The 19,348-nt window shown below is 31.8% G+C and overlaps 2 long non-coding RNA genes across 2 annotated transcripts; one reads left to right on the plus strand and one right to left on the minus strand.

The window, feature by feature from the left end:
- The first annotated feature begins 3,876 nt into the window (after positions 1 to 3,876).
- LOC126882086 (uncharacterized) lies at positions 3,877 to 5,959 on the plus strand. The gene is made up of 2 exons (XR_007697122.1): positions 3,877 to 5,301; positions 5,491 to 5,959. It is a non-coding gene; the product is annotated as an uncharacterized LOC126882086 (long non-coding RNA).
- A 2,689-nt stretch (positions 5,960 to 8,648) lies between these two features.
- On the minus strand, positions 8,649 to 11,494 carry LOC126882087 (uncharacterized). Its single transcript, XR_007697123.1, has 3 exons — positions 11,021 to 11,494; positions 10,723 to 10,964; positions 8,649 to 10,307 (listed from the first exon to the last, which is right to left on the minus strand). It is a non-coding gene; the product is annotated as an uncharacterized LOC126882087 (long non-coding RNA).
- Positions 11,495 to 19,348: the final 7,854 nt, after the last annotated feature.

A 19,348-nucleotide genomic window follows, 5' to 3' on the forward strand; every position in this document is an offset into this window, starting at 1 on the left:
ATCCTTTGCCTCCATCTCACTGATTAATTCTGCTTCGGAAGCCTTTTCGACCCCAGGCAACCAAACGACGTTTTTATAACGTAGATAACACGTCATAAAAATGACCAATTGACGTGTTTCTATGACGTAGTACTGACGTTGAAAATCACGTGTATTTATCTCATCGATTTGACGTCATAATTGTGACGATTTTAAAACGTAATCGTATCTACGTTTTTTCACGTCGGTAAAATCACGCCTTTAATACTTTCAAAAAGTGACCTCTTTCAGATGTTTCAAAATAGTATAATAGATACATAACATGAAACCTATAGGCCTACGTCCCATGTGTCGAAGGTATAAGTGCTACCACTTGTTTAAGATCGCTTGTGCGCTAGGCTAGAAGCAACATTGATTGTACCAGCCCTCACATTATAGAATTTTCACTAGTTATATATATACCTACTTCCATCTATCCAATATATATATACCTACTTACTGTGTCAAATCTGAAACAACTAAAAATATGAAACATAAATATAAAAAAAACAAAAAATATGAAACTAATAAATAATTTATTAACAAATTATCCAGCATACTTAATATCTTAATTTAACGCTTAATTAAAAACAAACTAACATAACCTCAGATAGTTGTCAAGAAGAATTACTGCATTAAACTAACTCACTGAGCAAAAACGCATAAAAATCTCTTAATTTATACCTTTCTTTAACTAAATATATAAATGAAAAGTATTATTTTATCACACAAGACACAAACCGCGTAAACAATAAATGAGAAATTTCTTATAAACATTTAGCGTTACCTATACCTAAACGAAATTGTTTGGAGTCAATACAAACAAGCAAGCTCCTCCCAATTTTGTGACGTCAGACTTAGGCTGTCTAAAGTTAAAACGTTTTTTAAACGTAATTTTAACGTCATTAATCTTACGTATTTAAAATCACCTACAAAAGACGTCTATTTGACGTACTGTTCAAACACGTATTATTTTCAACCAAAAACTGACGTTTCCTCAACGTTATATGACGTCACTTGGTTGCCTGGGACCATAGCTTCAAATACCGCACTTTCCACGACACAAAGCTCATTGTACTTAACTTGTAAAAGTTCCCACTGTACACTAATTTGTTGCCAGGGTCGAGTGCCCACCGTTTCAGATAACAAATTGTCCAAAACATTAGCAGCTATCGTAAAAGCAGTACGAATCACTGTTCGGCGTTTTGTTTCTAATTCTAATGCCATATTTTCTCGCTTAAAAAGGTAATAACTTCGGCCGAGCCTCACGACAAACGAATTTATTCGCCGAAAAAAAGTTTACACTAAAATAAGCGGAAACAACTAACTTTTAAGCACACCCGTATAAAAGTCCTAATCGCGGTCGCCAAATTTTACGTTGGGATGTCCACGAGTTACTTTACGCAAAGATCCCTAGGTTCGAAATTAAATTATAGAAAATAACTTTCGATTACAGAAAATTACCCCTATTAAAAATACGCAAGTGTAGCTTAAAACAAAGTTTTTATTTGGATGTTATCGGATGAATGTTACAAACTCGACTGACTTTAAAAACATATTATAATATCTACACATTCCTTAAAACGGCAATATATTCTTATCAAAGGTTTCAATCTCAAGTGGACTATTAAGCCCAACCATCCCTTCACCTTAAAACAACGAAAAGCAAGCCATATGGCCCGCCGTATGTATAAAGCAGAAATATCTTTTAAACACGGACACTGCCATATGACTCGACAGTTACCCGAAGAGCCATGGAATGCTCATTGTTAGGCATTTCTCGTAGGGATCGAATTACGAACAAGAAAATAAGACGAATAACAGGAGTGACAGATCCCATAGAGAGAATTATGACCCTAAAGTGCAACTGGGCTGGACACATAGCTAGAATGTCGGATAACAGATGGACACAGCGAATAATACACTGGAGACCAAGACAAGAAGCATATCGAACTAGAGGTCATCCGCCAACAAGATGGTCTGATGACATAAAACAGATCGACAAAAATTGGATGCAGACAGCACAAAACAGAAATACATGGAAAATACTGAGGGAGACCTATATCCAGCAGTGGATAGATCCGGGTTGAATGATGATGATGATGTTGCTCTTTGTGATTGAAATGTGCTATTTAGTCTATATTCATTCTGCCCTGTGATGGATGACCGAAGTTATCGTTAACGTAAAGTTATCCTGTAGTTATGTTATAACCATCGAATTGGTGTGATGTATCATACTTAACTTAACTATTTGCGTTATTTCTTGACAGTTCTTGAGTTATCTGGTCACTTTATAACGCGACGTTAAACCTCAAGTTATGAGATAACTCTGTAGTTATGCAAGGTTAGGTTCATATTTTGACTTGTTTTTAGACAGAAATCAAGTGAATTTAGAAGCTAGTAATTTAATAATTAAGAATAGAAGGGTAATACAATTTTAAAAATTATACAAAAATCAAATCGAGCGATATAAGTTGAAATTTTATTTTAAGTACCTACTGAGCTTTCTATCCAGAGTTGCCAGATGATATTTTATAAATCCCCCACTTAGAAACTGAAATTCCCTGAAATTGAAGCTCAAATACCCCAAAGTCCCCAAATTTAAATTGTTGCCGCATTTTAATAAATTATTAGTCAATTGAAGAGAACAGTAAAGCAAAATTCATACTACAATATCAACGAGGGCCATGGAAATAATTCATAGTTCCTATCGTCTTCGATTATATGGGAGTATAATGTACAGTTCTATGTACATTCGCAAATTTAATTTACCATGACCCCTTAAAATCATCCATAATTTTCCGCCCCCAAAAAATCCCACTACAATTTCTGGTTAGAAAAATTTCAATAGACGCTTTCAAATTAACCCAAAATTTTGGGAAAATACACCAATCTGGCAACCCTGTTTCTATCTACCGTTTGAAAGCAACTTAGAAACACCAATGAACTCAAACAGCTGTTTGCTGTTCGGTCATCGGCAGTAGCCGACGACGGGTATGTTCGGAACAATCTCTCGCGCTCACTCCAACTTGTACTATTTGTACATAAGGTTCTCTTTGTTACTTCAAAATTTGTTCCTCAAAACTTCTTTCTAATATAACGTTGATGATATAACTATTTCATAACTGGGAGCGATACATCACACCAAATTTTACCTATACAGTTATGAGCACGTTATTCCTGAGAGTTATCTTAACTTTAACTCAAACGTTAAACTTAACTTCGGTCATCCATCACACGACTGATTTTGTGCTTCTTCTTATGCTATGCTCGATTATCGTGTGTTGGCTATAATACTAATTTTGTTGACAACAATCCCAAAACGGAATGCATATGATCTGTTAAACCAAAGTATGTTTCTTTTAAATTTCGTATTTTACTCCTTATTAATTCGTTTCTGTATTGCGACGTCTTGATTCTTACACTTGCGTCTGTTGTGTATTAGATTCAAAACCTCATCGTTGATTCACTGTTGCTTTTTTTTCAATTGTTATCTTTTAAGTTTGGATTTGAGCTGCTTACAATCGTTTTAATTTAGTTATAATAACCGTCGATGAATTCTTGTTCGTTATTATCAAAATTGTTTGCGATCACCTGACTGTTGTTTCTAATAAAATCAATATCCAGTTTGGTAGAAGATCGCTGTTGTTTTATCCGTTTAAGCTTTAACTTCAACAATACTGTGGTCAGGTGGAATATCGGCGCCAAGAAAATTTTTTACAGATTTGACTGCACTTCTTTTACGCTCATTGATGGTTATTAAGTCAATTTGGTTTTTGACAATATTACGAGGGGTATCTGCCTGGAGATTTCCACGTATACAATGGCAGCTATACAATGGCAGCTATACAATGGCTGCATTCAGCAGAAAACTGCGATGACTAATCGATTACTTAGCGATGTGTAATCGCTAACGATTCTGCTGAATGGTATACTTTCATGTACATACGAAATAGGTTATGACAACTGTCACATTTTTCAAAATGATTTGCAAATACGTGAAAGACACCCCAAGAACAGAAATAAAAATTATTATGAAATGGTAATTTATAAATAACCCCATTTAATTCATACATAGTTTCAAATTCTTGAATTTCTTGCGAAATAGGTAAACCTAATAGGTACATACGAATAATCCAACAAAGCAGCTCACATATTTATCAGCGTGATTTATATGCCTTTCAGCCTTCCTTGCCTTCAATTCATGTTTTTTTAAGATACATAACTTAAAATATACGTGTTAGACACACGTCATACGTCAATCTTATTTTGATTTGCTAAGAAATCATTGGGCCTGCATTGGGACTACGTGCATTATCGCCTGAGTCGAACGCCTGAGTCGATCGTATTCTAAGGAATATAGACGGTTCTAGAAGAGACCACACTAAACGTGACTAAACTCAACACGGACGTTTGCATAGGTATATATTAACATAGAGTGAGCCTTCACTCCGCGCGTCCTGACGACAATATCTCTTCGACTGGTTTGCGCTATCTCTTTCTAGCACATTGTACCGAGAAACTAAGATGACATTAAGGTGTGAATATAGGCACGGAAGAGGAGGACAACTGTCGTAGCTTAATATGCGTAAGAGTGAAACAGCACTAATCCAAAGAAAAAAGATGGCGTCGTCACTTCGCTTTGAATGACACTCTCTCTATGTCAATTTACCTCTATGGACGTTTGCTGTGATTGGCAGTCATCGTCGTCGGATTGCATGATTTGAGTTTCCACTAGACTTGTGTTATGGACGGATTTTACGGGCTGTGATTGGTCGTATTCAAATCAATGACATATTTGATGACATTTAAAAGAAATACGTAACCCTGTTTTCTCGTTTGTTTTTGTTTATGCAGTGTGTTTATGTTATACAAAAGAAAAATATTGATATTTTAGTTATTAATCTTGGATTTTGAGACTATTTTATACGTTTATACTTGTTTATTGTATTCATTTTTAAACAGCCATATTATTTCCAGCAAAAGTTATGGAACGTTTACAGATACATAGTAATATTTATATAAAAAAAAAACAAATTACTTTCTGCTTGCTTCCTATATTTTGTAAATTTTTAAAGCTTCCTCCCAGACTCATTTGAGTATAAGGTGGTTCATTTTTCCGAAATAAATGGAAAGGATGGCGCATTTAATGCAGTGATTTGAGCTAATATAACAACACAAGAAGATGCTCAAAATTGTCAAAAAGAATATGAAAATATTAATAAAGTAAATTTTAGAGTTCTAAGAACTTATCCAAATGATTCTATGAAGCTTGTTTTCAAGGTAAATATTGATGTTAATATATTCACTTTCTAACTTTATGGGTTTTATATTTTGTAGGGATGAATAATTAACATTGGAGAGAATTTTTAAGTATTTTGCTAAGCAACAAATTTTGTGTTCATTTTGATTTAAAGTTCAAAACATATATTCATATATTGTAAGATATTAAATAGATTTTTTTTATTACAGAAAGACTATCGATGCCATCGCAATACTCAGGCTAATTTGCCTTCATCAAAGACAAAAAATCCGTCATCTAAACATGTTAACTGTCAGGCATTTTTAATAATTACAGTGAAATGTGTGTGTTTTTATGTTTTATTGGCACTGGTTTAAGAATAATTACAGTGAAACCATCAAGTATGAAAAGGTAAAGTCTATTTGCTAATCTGAGACACAACTACTGTCTAGTGACGTTGGTAATTTTTTTTGAGAAGTTAGGTTGCTAGACGTAACTGGAAAAGACTACACAACCAAACATAACTACTCATAGCCAATATTATTATTAACAGTAAACAGGCATAAATAACATAACATACACCATACACCAATCAATAATTATTTATTTAAACCTTTATAATGTATTGATAACAGATGAGAAAAGTATTTATTGTACAAAATAAAAATATTTTATAGAAATAAATTCCACAAAATTTTATGAGTTTAGTATACACTCCCATTATTTCCAACAATTATTATTTTTTAGTGAAAGATCAAGTTGATTTGAGCAGTTAATATCTATTGTTGGGTAGGAATTTTTGTGTTGTAAAGACAACACTTATATATTACGATTATAGATATTAAACCTGCTTTTGATTGTATAAATAGAGAAATAATATGGTCAGTAATGGAAGACCTGGAAAGCCCACAAAAGATAATAAGCCTGGCAAAAAGTACATATAAAAGTATATAGAAATGTACTGGCTAAAGTACAAATAAACAGAAACTGATTGCCAATAATAAATCTAAGAGGAATAAAACAAGGGGACAGTTTCATTCATATTAGTAATGGATCGAGTAATGAAGAGTGCTAAAAGAAGGTCAAGGCAAACAGTCAACAATAGGGTATAGGAATTTAGTACCAGTGAAAATGGAAGGATTACTATATGCAGATGACCTAGAAATAATATCAGACGATAAAGAAAAAATGCAAAAATTAATGAATATATGGGTGGAAGAAATAGAAAATTTGAAAATGGAGGTAAATGTAAAGAAAACGAAGACCATGATAGTAACCCAAAAGAAAAGGGAAGAAATAAACCAAACGTTATTTAGTCGCAAAAATGAAATAATGGAAACAATCTCGACGTTTGAATACCTGGGAGTAATAATATCAGAGGATGGAAAGGTAGACAAAGAAATCTCATACAGGGCGAAAAAAGCAAATAAGATCTACTATGCACTAAATAAAACAATATTTGGAAAGGAAGAAATAAAACTAAAGGTATACAATGCAATATATGTATCAACTTTAAAATTATGCAAGTGAAACATGGGTAAACAATGCAAAAATAGACAGTACAATAAGCGCAGTGGAGATGAAGCAGTTGAGAAAAATAGCAGGAAAAACAAAATTGGACAGAATAAGAAATGAGGATATTAGACAAAGGCTAAATAGCAATCGATAATAACGAAGATCCAAAAAAGAAATTAAATTGGTATGGACACATTAACCGAATGAACCAGGGAAGACTACCAAAGCAGGTGATAGAATCAAAAAGGTATGGTAAAAGAAGGAAATGGAGGACAAGAAAAAGGTGGATCGATCAGATTATAGAAATTGGGCAGGAAAAACACATACACAAATGAAAGAGTTAGCAAAGGACCGCAAGAAATGGAAGAGATGGATAGAGGATGAAAAGATCTGACACCCCTGAGGGGCATAAGGAGTTTCGAGAAAGAAGAATTTTTATTAAGAATTTGTCACTCAGATAGGTTCTTCTAAACTGTGGTGGTAATTCAATGGCTTCTCCAAATAACGCTTCAACAGGAGTGGATCTCATGGCACCTAGACAAACAATCAATTGAATTCAGCAATTGATCGTTACATTTATTTTCTTTAATAAATTGGTGCTAGCAGATGCATATAAGATGGTGGCATAGTCTATGATCGACCTTATGTATGATCTAAAGAACAGCTCACTAATAAACAATTTAAAAAACGTTCTATTTGTTTTTTTCTCTATACCTACCATTAATTCCATCATAAAGTTAGTATGACTATTTTATGGCAATTCATTTAATTAAATTAAATATGTATTGCAGTTTAGGCAGGGGAATGGCCACTCTCGCATTAAAATTTCCTTCTGAAGTTCTTACAACCCTTAAACTTTTATATGTTAATACTTTGTTAGTCTCTGAGCCAATTTAGTACATCAGATCAAATAAGTCTGAAAGTTAATCATACATTTTTAAGACACAAATAAATATAATATTATCTCTTTTATAAGTATAAATTATACTATTTAATTTTCTTATAACATTACTATCCCCTAGTTATATAATTTTTGCTGAATGTAGATCCGAGAAAACTATAAGTACTTAATAAAAAACAGCATACAAAGTACGTAAATACTCTGAAAAATATTAACTTTACATTTATAAATTAAGATATTCATTTGTATTATAATATTTATTGTAGAAGAACTATAACTTTACAAATTTAAAATGTAAATATGTATAAGTATTATAACCTTAAAACTAAAACTGCAACAAACGAGTGAGAGAGATTCCTAATCCTAAATGTCCTTGATTTGAATACGACCAATCACAGCCCGTAAAATCCGTCCATAACACAAGTCTAGTGGAAACTCAAATCATGCTGTCCGACTCGACACCGTTAAGCCATTAACAACTTGTATCTAGTATCTCCATGTACTTTCTCATTGCTCAGTAATATCGATCCTACATACATAAAACTATCATCTTGTGGAGCTCTTGTTTATCCCAGCTAACTACTCTATGTGGATTTGTAATACCATATTTAAAAGAATATTCTGTTTTCGTTGCTTGAACTCTGATTGTTACCATCTCATACATGTCTAGCAGCACTCACATATTCAGCCGGTATTCCTTTCCTACTTAGTACCAGTAGGTTTCCAGTAACTTTGTCATATGTTTCTCACGATTAATAAATACTATGTGCGAGTCTTTCTTTTTCTCTTTCTCAAGTTTTTCCATTAGCTGTCTTAAAATAAAAATTGCTGTTGTGGACCTGCCTTGCATAAATTCAAAATGGCTTTAATTTCTAGAACCTTACACTAAATATTGTTTTCACCATAAATATACGATAATAAAAAATGTTTACTGAAAATAACTATTGCAAACTAAATAAAACACTAAATACCTAATGTTTAAAATTTTTTATTCTTTATTAAAAATCTCGGAAATCAAAGGAGGGGAGGCTCTTATTGGTGCAATGGCGAAGGTAAAACCCCTCTAAACCCCGCCTGGGACCCAGTAATATTTTGATTTTTAAAGTACAACTCTAGTATATTATAATGTTGTCTATAAAATAACATCATTACTTAACAATTCTTTAAAATTCAGACCTAAATTAAGTATGCGTATATATGTAAATATAATCTTATAAGAAATTTCACAATATTTATGAATCAAGTAAAATCTATAAAAACAAACTAACATTCTTGTAAATTAGCCTATACAACTACAGTAGAACCCTGATCCGTGTGCAGATTATCCGGGCTGCGGATTATCCGTGCTATGATTTTCTATTACTCAAATTGAATTTTTAAGGTTTTATCAAAATAGCATCACTTTAATCACTCGACAGAAACTCTATATGCAGAAAAGGAGACTCATAATGAAAGATTTATTTTTTCTGTTATTTTTTTATGATAGGTAAGTACATATCATGCATAAGAAATTCTTATGAAATATTCTTATATGAATCATATACAGTGAGCACGTAAAGGTTGGAATAAATTCATTTTCTCAAGAACGGACGATTTTGGGAAAAAATCCCGAAACAGGTCAATTTTATTTTTAAATTAAGACTTTTTGGCATATATGTCATACTAGTTACGTCACCCATCTGGGCGTGATGACTTCATCGATGTTTTTTTTAAATGAGAATAGGGGTCGTGTGATAGCTCATTTGAAAGGTAATTCAATTCTTTATTCAGTAATATAAACATTAACATAATTATTTATACAGGGTGCCCAAAAAAAATTTTTTTGAATTAAATTTATTGACATAAAAAGAAGAATGAGTGTAATTTATTTAATTCAAAATACATTTTACTGCTATCATAAAACAGGAAAAAATGTGTTTTTGGCAAATAAATATTGTTTTTGGCTTAAATTCAATATTAAAGCAGGTACCCACCAGCCTCGTGACAATTTGAACATTTAATTTAAGCAAAAAGCAATGATTATTTTTCAAATATACATTTTTTTCTGTTTTCTGCGAGCAGTAAAATGTATTTTGAAATAAATAAATTACATACATTCTTCTTTTTATGTCAATAAATTTAATACAAAAAAAAAATTTTTGGACACCCTGTATAAATAATTATGTTAATGTTTATATTACTGAATAGAGAATTGAATTACCTTTCAAATGAGCTATCACACGACTACTAGTCTCATTTAAAAAAATCATCGATGACGTCATCACGCCCAGATGGGTGATGTCACTAGTATTATATATATGCCAAAAAGTCGTAATTTAAAATTAAAAATTGACCTGTTTTGGGATTTTTTTCAAAAGTCGTCCATTCTCGAGAAAATGAATTTATTCCAACCTTTACGTGCTCACTGTATAAGAAATTAATGATTGGATCATCTGTGCTTTTCAATTATCCGTGCCACTTCCGGTCACGAGGAGCACGGATAATTGGGGTGCTAAGTACCTACTGTATAATAAAAATTTAATACAGATACAAAACAAAAAACATTTGTGAGCTAAAAAACTATCTTAATATCAAATTCAATGTTTACTCAGTTTCTCTTTTTATTTTCTCCCAAACACCTTGCAGCATCATCTAAAACAGAGTTAGTATTATTCATAAGGTATTTTTCAGCTCATATACTTTACAGTTGCACTGGTAACAGGGAATACAAAAAATGTTACAAACTCTACAAAACAATGTGTAAGGCTGTTGTCTCCAATAGATGTTGTAGGCTGCGTATGTCACGCTGTAGGAAAATTGTTCATTTTCGTTCTTTTAATAAACTTTGAAGGACAGAAAACTATCTTACAACCGAAAAGAGTTACAGAAAAGAGTAATTCTAAAACAAATTCAAATTACAGAGTAATTTGTAGTAGCCACCGACTTAACTGGTGGTATCCAATAGATGCCTTAGGCCGTGTACAGTGTTTATTGGAGACCACTGCCTTACACTCACTTTCATATACCTGTGTTAAAGTTACATTATGTAATTTAATAGGATCCCTACCTGAAATTGCTCATGTATCTTCACATTCTTGAATCTCATGAAATTTTATTGGGTGGCACCTCATTAATTTCTCTACAACCATTTTTTCTTGTAGTTTTTACAGATGCATGGTTCAGCATGTGTTTTCCAATACATAACTGATAGAAAGCTGTCCTTGATCTCACAGTTTGCAAATCAGTCTGGAGGGACAATGAATGGAACAGGTTTCTCTGTCCTAATTATTTTATAGTTGGGCTTATATCCTAAAGATAGACAAGTACCTATAAGTTTTAATTATTGCAACTAATAAAGGACTTACCACATCAATGAATATAATATACTCTCCTAGCATCTATACTCCTTGCATATTATTATGTTATTTCTGTTACACTCATAGCATGAAATTGATTAAAAACTATACTCATAGTATAAATCATCTTGTTTCTTTGTGTGAACTGTTCTAGACCTTACATAACTTGTCTCAACTTTCTGCATATCTTTCCACGTCTTCATATTTCCATTCTTGAACAAATTTTTCAAAAACAAGAAAGTGTCAATCAGACAGACAAAAAATATACTTACATAACCACAAAAATTCATCCAAATCCATATGTCTATCTATGTCAAAATCAGATGATAACGACCAATCACTGCTTACGTCCGTGTGGAATTTAGTAGTCTGTTGGGAATTTGGGAACACCTCTTCTACTACGTCTATACTCTGCTAATTTGCATAAATGCGATCGCATCGCTTGAAACGAAAGTGCACGGAGTCCCGCTGCTGATTCTAATTCATTTCGACAGTCGCAATTTCATTTCGACACCGCCATGACAGCAACTGGGGATATTAACCTTATCATGTTGAGACTGCTCAGAATTTGGGTTGGCGCTTGGGTTTCTTGGATTTTGTTGATAGTCTGGGAAAATTATCGAAAAAATACCATTTTTGGGAAAAATTATTGACCAGCTATTTTATTGCTAAAATCGAATCTTAAGATTGCATATATTAGTAATAAGGGGTATGACAAGTCCGCAGAAAGTGTGTTATTTTATTTATAAACAAATTAGCACTCCTAAATCTTCTTTTTTTTTTTCAATTGGTGGTCTGTAACTCCTATAATTTTTCCTTTGAGCCAAAAACACTCAAATAAAAATTCACCGTAATTTAGTTCTGCACAAAGTTATTTTTTTTCCGATTTCCTTCAACAAAAATTTTACTCAGAAAATCCGAGTTTTTCCAAAAAATCTGCCATTTTCAATTAAAATTTTAGGGAAGTAAATAATTATTTATCAATAATTAAATAATTGAAGACATGAAAGATTTATTATAGTAGATTATACAGAGGGGCTAAATTATGGAATAAATTCATTTCTTTAAAGCGGACGATTTTGGAGCAAAATCCCGAAAGAGGTCGATTTTTATTTTTTAATTACAATTTTTGGCATATATTTCATACTAGTGACGTCATCCATCTGAGCGTGATGACGTAATCGATAATTTTGTTAATGGGAATAGGGGTCGTGTGGTAGGTCATTTGAAAGGGCGTTTAATTCTCTATTCAGTAATATAAACATTAATATCATTAGGTATTTATACAGGGTTGCCAAAAAAAATTTTGAATTAAATTAATTGGCGCAAAAAGAAGAATGTATGTAATTTATTTAACTCAAAATACATTGTACTGCTGTCAGAAAATAGAAAAAAAGGTTTATTTCACCAATAAACATTTCTTTTCGCTTAAATTAAATCATAAACAGCCTCCCTCCTACCTATTGGCAGTTTGAACTTTTAATTTAAGCTAAAAGCAATGTTTATTTGCAAAATAAACATTTTTTTCTATTTTCTGACAGCAATAGAATGTATTTTGAGTTAAATAAATTACATGCATTCTTCTTCTTGCGTCAATTAATTTAATTCAAAATTTTTTTTGGCCTCCCTGTATAAATATTGATATTAATGTTTATAATACTGAATAGAGAATTGAACGCCTTTGTAAATGAGCTACAACACGAACCCATATTCCTATTTAAAAAAATAATTACGTCATCACGCTCGGATGGATGACGTCACTAGTTTGAAATATATGCCAAGAAATTTAATTTAAAAATAAAAATCGACCTGTTTCGGGATTTTTCTCTAAAATCGTCCATTTTAGAGAAAATGAATTTATTCCATAATTTAGCCCCTCTCTGTATATCAGGAGACCGGCGACAATCTAACCAATAGTTTAGCAATAATTAAAATGTTAATTAAAAAATTTCGGTCGAAATAATAACCAGAAAGATTATGATACACCAGAATAACTATGATTTTCATATAAAAAAGCACTATACCTATTCAACGTACCTTACAGGATTGAAATTGGACCATTTGAGCGGTCTCAGGAATGTTATAAAGAATAGCTATTTGTATAACAAGGGAGGAAAGTGTAACTTTTCCTCCCGAGAATGAAGTTTACTGCCCGACGCGTAGCGGAGGGCAGTAATCATTCAAGGGAGGAAAAGGCACTTTACTCCCATGTTATACATATGGTTTTTCCACCTTCCTCAAATAACAAGTAATTTTTTCATTTTTACTTAATTTATTTATGTAACTAACCAACAAAATTTATTAGAACTAAAACAACAAGTAGGTACAATGTAACTGTCAACTGTCAAATATAAGTCAAATTATTAATGTAAACATTGTTAAATCAAAATAACAATTTACTGTTTTTTACCATTCTGCAAAATAGAGGGTGTTTTATAAATAAACGTTAAAATGTATAGATACTTCGTAATAGAAAATAGATATTATACAGGGCGTCAATAAGTTATATTTCATGAATGAAATACTATGACGTCACTTTTACTTTTCCTCCCTAGGGAGGAAAAATATTTTCCTCCCTAGGGAGGAAAAGTACAACTTTGCTCCCTACAATCAGGTCCGGAAAAGTATACTTTCGGTAGAGGTAGGTGGAAAACAATTTTTTGGCTTATAAACAAATAGAACCCCTCAGAAAATATTAGATTAAATTAAATTAAGTTAACGCTGTTGAAAAGAGCACGGCTTCTGTGTCCTTTTCGAAGAAAAACAAATTGAATTGCGAGGAGTGATTCCAGGTATAACCGGTCAAATTTGACCGGCATTTGCGACAGAGTTATAAACAACAGGATTTTAATCTTTGAACCATTAGATACCTTTTAATTCCGGTCCTCTTTGTACATACAAATTTTCATATCTTCAAGACACTCATAACAAAAAAGATTTATGTCACTGTCACCAAATTATTTAATTATTGATAAATAATTACTTCCCTCAAATTTTAGTTGAAAATTAAAGATTTTGTTTGGAAAACCCGAATTTTCCGAAGAAAATTTCCGTCGAAGGAAATTGGAATAAATTATCAATGTGCAGAATTAAATTACTGTCAATTTTTATGTGAGTGTTTTGGTTTAAAGTTAAAATTTTCGGAGTTATAGAGCAATAATAAAAAAAAGATTTCGGAGCGCTAATTTGTTTATAAACAAAATAGCACACTTTCTGTGGACTTTGCACAGCTATATTACTAATATAGGAAATCTTAAGATTTGATTTCAGCATGTCCAGCAATAAAATAGCTGGTAATTAATTTTCCTTGTTTTTTTACTAATTTTCCCAGATTATTACCTCACATCTTTCATTGAGTTGATGATTCATGTTGTGGACATTCTCAATTATTATATTTCTAATTTAATACTATTCTATCTAATTCCTCAAAACAAGCAAATTTCAATTAAACCCAGCTATATTATAATACCTTTTGATTTAGTTTTCCTTGCAAGAAATAAACAAAACACATCTAAACTAAACCTAACCTCGCTTTTGGCCATTCATTCATCTCCGTGTCAAATAATTTCGACAGTCGCCATCGCCATATTGAAAGCGACTTGTTTAGTGTCGAAATTTGATTTAGAATCAGGGCCCAGCAGGCCCCATATTTCAAAACATAGAGGTATATATTAACATAGAGGGAGCCTACCTTCCGCGCTTCCTGACGACAAGATCTCATGGACTGGTTTGCTGCATCTCTTTCTAACACATTGTATCGAAAATCTATGATGACACAGTGTGAAAATAGGCACCGAAGAGGAGGACAACTGTAGCAGCTTTACTATGCGCAAGAGTGAAACAGCACTAATCAAAATAAAAAAGATGGTGTCGTCACTTCGCTCTGAATGACACTCTCTCTATGCTAATATATAACTCTATGTTTCAAAACCGATGTTTAAAATGGCGACCGATAAGTCATCGAATGATAACTAATCGACAATTTATGTGGCATTCAGCAGAAAATCACTAAGCGATTAGTCATCGATTGAGTCTGCTGAATGCACCCAATCGCCGTTTAGGTAATTTGAAAAAGGTATTCATTATGTACACACAATCAAACTTATATGGAACCACCTGATATTTTTTATTATTTCGTGCGAATTAAATAAAATAATAAAGTATTTAACAAACAAATTGAAATTAGTTGTTTTAAAGTCAATAGCATAAATAATTTTAATGTAAAACGAATAAACTGTAAATTGTTTAAATTAATGTTTAAATTGTTTTTATTTATTTTTTTTGGTTTTTTTTGGTGGTCACTGTTATCATCTCTAGTCCTTATGCAAGCTTCAGTTTGCGTGGGCACGCTCCTAATCAAATTATCAACATTTTGTTGTGATAGGTTGCTCCATCCTTCAAGAGCACCTTGTACTAGCCGTGAGGTGTTTTGTGGATTATTCTGGCGAGCTCTAATTTTTCTTTTAAGCATATCCCACAAATTCTCTATAGGGTTAAGCTCGGGTGAGCAACCAGGCCACTCAAAACAAGGGATACCTTCTGCTTCAATGATGTCTCTAGTCACTCTAATGGTATGTGGAGGTCCATTATCATGCAAGAAAATTAAATTTTCTCCTGTTGCACCTCTCCAGAGCCTAACTATAGGTTATCAACATACCTGTGAGCAGTTAAAGTCGATTGGATGAAAATTAAAGGAGTTTTTTTACGGATCACAATTCCTCTCCAGAACATTACACTTCCTCTTTAGTCTAGTAAAATAAAATTACACTACATGTAAATCAAAATGTAAATTCGTACAGGTTGAAACAAATTTTATATCAAAGTTTAGGTGGGTACAAAAGATATTTTCAAAAAAGTATCCAAATCATACAGGGGGATCATTGTTGAAATAATTAAAAAGGGTCATTTTTACAAAAAAAAAATACTTTTTTAACTGCTGAGGTCATTCAATTACTAATGAAGGTCTATAGGATTATTTTCTACAAAGTTGAAGGGTAAATCTTTCATATAAGACTTACTAAATTAAATTTGAGCCCCTATTTATTTAAATATTTATACATAAAACTTTAAAAACAAATTTGCAAAATATTATTTTTAACGTTTTAAATAAGCACTATAAAATATCTTATTTTACAGACTAAGTTGCCATATGTTACCAGTATTAAGCAAAAAAAAATTGGTCAAAAAATATTTAATATTTTTTGAGATATTGAATTTGTTTATTAAATGTTACTATATTTTCAATTGTAAAAACGCGGTTGTTGCCAAAGACCTATTTACCTGTATTAAATCTTATTCTTTTTATTTTTATGTATGTTTTCGATAAATGTATTGATAAATTCAAATTTCAATTAAACTTCCCCCTAAAATGGCATTTGAAAATTATTCAAATTTGTTTATAATTTGTTTTTTTAATAACGTCGCGGGCATTAAATATTTTGAAATTCCGTTTCGATAATTGAGTTCTTGGGAATTTTTCACTAATTAACAAATTTTTTTGTCGCTTTTTCCTCTTATTTTTTTTTCTTGGAGTTATATTATTACTACGGGCCCTTTTAGGGTTAAGTTTCATTAAGCATGTCGACTCTCTAAGTTGTAGATTCTAGACCTAAAAATATTAAGATTTAACTAAAATCTCTTTAATAAAATGTGGCTACTTACTGAGTTACAGGGTGTTTCATTTAAACATTTAAAAATTATTGTTACCAAGTACTTTAAAACTATTTGTCGTATCCTTATCATACTTGGCAGAAAGTGTGGGTACTATACAGTCTACTAAATTGTGATAAATAAAAGTTTCTAGCTACTACCAGAGGCGTACGACAGGGGATAGTGGATTATTGACCTTTCCCAAATTATACGCCACTCAGGGAATTACTATTTTAGCGAAATTTTTCGATTCTCCAATACTTTCTATGTAAATAATATACTCTTTACTGGTAACGTTTAAGTCATTAGTTTTCGAGATATTGGACGTTAAAAATGAAATGGCATAGTTATTTTGATTTATTCATTCATTCATTTTAAACTTGCAATATCTCTCAAACTGATGACTTTATCGATACCAATAAAGTTATTTACATACAAAGTATTGGAGAATCGAAAAATTTCGCTAAAATAGTAATTCACTCAGTGGCATAGAATTTGGGAAGGGTCAATCATTCACTATCCCCTGTTGTACGCCTCTGGCACTAGCTAGAAACGTTTATTAATCACAATTTAGTAGGGTGTAAAATAGCTACACTTTCTGCCAAGTATGATAAGGATACGTCAAATAGTTTTAAAGTACTTGGTAACAATAATTTTTAAATTTTTAAATAAAACACCCTGTAACTCAGTAAGTAGCCACATTTTATTTAAAAATTTTTAGTTAAATCTTAATATTTTTAGGTCTAGAATCTACAACTCAGAGATTCGACATTCTTAATAAAATTTAACCCTAAAAGGGCCCGTAGTAATATAACTCCAAGAAAAAAAGAAAAAAAACGACAAAAAAATGTTGTTAATTAGTAAAAAATTCCCAGGAAGGCAATTAGCGAAACGTCATTTCAAAATACTTAATCCCCGCGACGTTATTAAAAAAAAACATATTTGAATAATTTTCAAATGCCATTTTAGGGGGGAGTTTAATTGAAATTTGAATTTATCAATACATTTATCGAAAATATACATAAAAATAAAAATAATGAGATCTTAATCAGGTGAATATTTCTTTGGCAACAACCGCATTTTTGCAATTGAAAATATAGTAACATTTAATAAACAAATTCAATATTTTAAAAAATATTCAATATTTTTTTACCAATTTTTTTTACTTAATACTGGTAACATAGCGCAACTTCGTCTGTAAAATAAAATATTTTATAGTGCTTATTTAAAACGCTAAAAATATTTTTTTGCAAATTTGTTTTTAAAGTTTTATAATATACAATTAATTAAATAAATAGGGGGTTAAATTTAATTCAGTAAATTTTATGTGAAAGATTTACCCTTTAACTTTGCAGGAAAAAATCCCATAGACCTTCATTAATAAGTGAATTACCTCAGCAGTTTAAAAAGTATTTTTTTTGCAAAAATGACCCCTTTTTAATTATTTAAACAATGATCCCCTTGTATGATTTGGATACTTTCTTGAAAATATCTTTTGTACCCACCTAAACTTTGATATAAAATTTGTTTGAACCTGTACGAATTTACATTTTGACTTTTTTTTATTTTATTAGGCTACTTGTATATTTGTGAACAGATCTGACAGTTTTCGTTCTTGCTTGTCTTCCTCGACCTCTAAGTATGTACACGATTTCGTGGGTCATCTGATTTTACACAAATCCTGACTTTTTCTGAAAATAGCACATTTTGCCAATTCCCAATGTTCCAGTTTTGGTGGTGAAGACACCAATTTAGGCGATCAATCTTGTGCTGCCTGGATAACTCAGGAACCCATAACTGTCTCCTGCTGTATACTTCTTGGAGCGAACTCTTCTTCTTATCTTTTCAACTGAAAGAGTTACACCTGTAGCTTCCAAAAGCTGCGTTTGGAGTTGCAGGTGAGAAATGGTTGGGTATCTTCCAGCTTAATGGACAATTAAACGATCGTGGCGAGACGTTATTACTCTTTGGCGACTTTCCCTTGCTTTATTTTTGAGCTTTCCTAGTCCTGTTACCTAGCATAGGTTTTGGACAGAACGCCTAGCTCTACAGCTATGTCCCTCTGAGAACATTACTTGCTCCACAAGACCAATAATCGTTCCCCGTTGTAAGTTTTATAACCCCATATGACGCATATTTTCATTTTTGGACGCAAAAGTTGGTATATTTATTTTCGTTCAATTTGCAACTCAAGCAAATAACCTATATGCTGTACTATCAGATTGTCTTATAGATTTGTTTATTTTCAATATTCTTCGCAACAATAACAAGTTTTTTCAAAAGAAATTACTTCGAAATACATGGTGATTCCATATAAGTTTGGTTGTGTGTATATAAATTATATTCTTTGCAAAATCTACGAAATAAGTCTCTTTTCATATCTATCGCAAAGTTCAAAATTCAATAATTTTACTTTGTCTGCCTTTTCTCCTATCTTAGCATTAAGGTCACCCATCAGAATGGTGAGATCATCTTTAGTCTTGAGTAGGTCGGTAACAGTTTTTACATCTGCGTAGAACTTTTCAAGTTCTTCTAGTTCACTTTTCATTGCCGGTGCATACACTTGTATTAAATCTATGTTTCTGGGTTTCTCATTTTGTACACAGGAATTTATCAGAAGTTAATAATTTTCATTCCATATATCTTCATTTAATTGTTGTTTAATACCTGTAATTACGTCGCTGCTAA

The sequence above is a fragment of the Diabrotica virgifera genome, chromosome 3, assembly GCF_917563875.1.
Source record: "Diabrotica virgifera virgifera chromosome 3, PGI_DIABVI_V3a".
Classification (NCBI taxonomy): Eukaryota; Metazoa; Arthropoda; class Insecta; order Coleoptera; family Chrysomelidae; genus Diabrotica; species Diabrotica virgifera.